Source organism: Otolemur garnettii, unplaced genomic scaffold (assembly GCF_000181295.1).
Source record: "Otolemur garnettii isolate 467f Iridium unplaced genomic scaffold, OtoGar3 scaffold00007, whole genome shotgun sequence".
In the NCBI taxonomy this organism is placed as follows: Eukaryota; Metazoa; Chordata; class Mammalia; order Primates; family Galagidae; genus Otolemur; species Otolemur garnettii.
Genome location: NW_003852402.1, coordinates 3,469,647 through 3,470,526, shown reverse-complemented (window position 1 = coordinate 3,470,526; position 880 = coordinate 3,469,647). Strand labels below are relative to the sequence as shown.

Genomic DNA, 880 nt, shown 5'->3' with positions numbered 1-880 from the left:
GAGAAGCCCATTTGTAAATCACCTAGACAGCCAACCCATAAAGAACTAGGTAAAGAAGTTATCTAAGGGACAGCTGAACAATGGATTCTTTTCAATCATTAAAGTGTGTTATGGAAACATTAAAAGATGAGGTAAACTATTCGTTGCATGTTAGCAAACAATGCAGATAATAAAAACATGATATATGACCACAATGATTAAGTATGTATTATGAATAGAGAAGAGCTGGGCAGATATAACCAAGTTGGGATTCTGTGTATTTGTTATTTTCTCATGAGTGCTTTACTATGCTTGTAAATTTGTCCACAACGAACATGTATCTTGTGTGTGTGTATAGTTCAATGGCACAGTAATAGAAGATCAAGTTCAGTGCTCGCTTCAGCAGCACATATACTAAAATTGGAATGATACAGAGAAGATTAGCATGGCTCCCTGGGCAAAGATGACATGCAAATTCGTGAAGCGTTCCATATTTTTATGGAAAAAAAAAGAAGATCAAGTTCAGATAAAGATCAATAGTGACTCACTGCTTCCTCAAAGCAAGATTCTGTCTCCCAGCTTAGAGATTATTATGGAAAATGTTGGCTATGTGAGGCCTGGCTGGGCCCAGCTGTTCAGAGCTGGGCTATGCAGACTGGCCATTCCCAGCCCTGGAGGAAGGGTCACCCGTAGGAGCTTATTACTTGTGCAGGCCTTGTTCCCTTCAACCATTCTTGGAACCGGAATCCAAGAGACACATTTCTTTAGCAATGTCTTTGTGTGTGTTCGTGTGTGTGTAAATATACGTAAAATTTACCATTTCAACAGCGTCAAGCACCTTCACATTATTGTGCAACTGTCACCATGATTCATCTCCACAGCTTCTTCATCATCCCAAACT

General features: G+C 39.7%; 1 non-coding gene across 1 annotated transcript; it reads left to right on the top strand.

Annotated features, from left to right (window-relative positions):
* The first annotated feature begins 369 nt into the window (after nucleotides 1–369).
* LOC111723099 lies at nucleotides 370–477 on the top strand. The gene has a single exon (XR_002771718.1). It is a non-coding gene; the product is annotated as a U6 spliceosomal RNA (small nuclear RNA).
* Nucleotides 478–880: the final 403 nt, after the last annotated feature.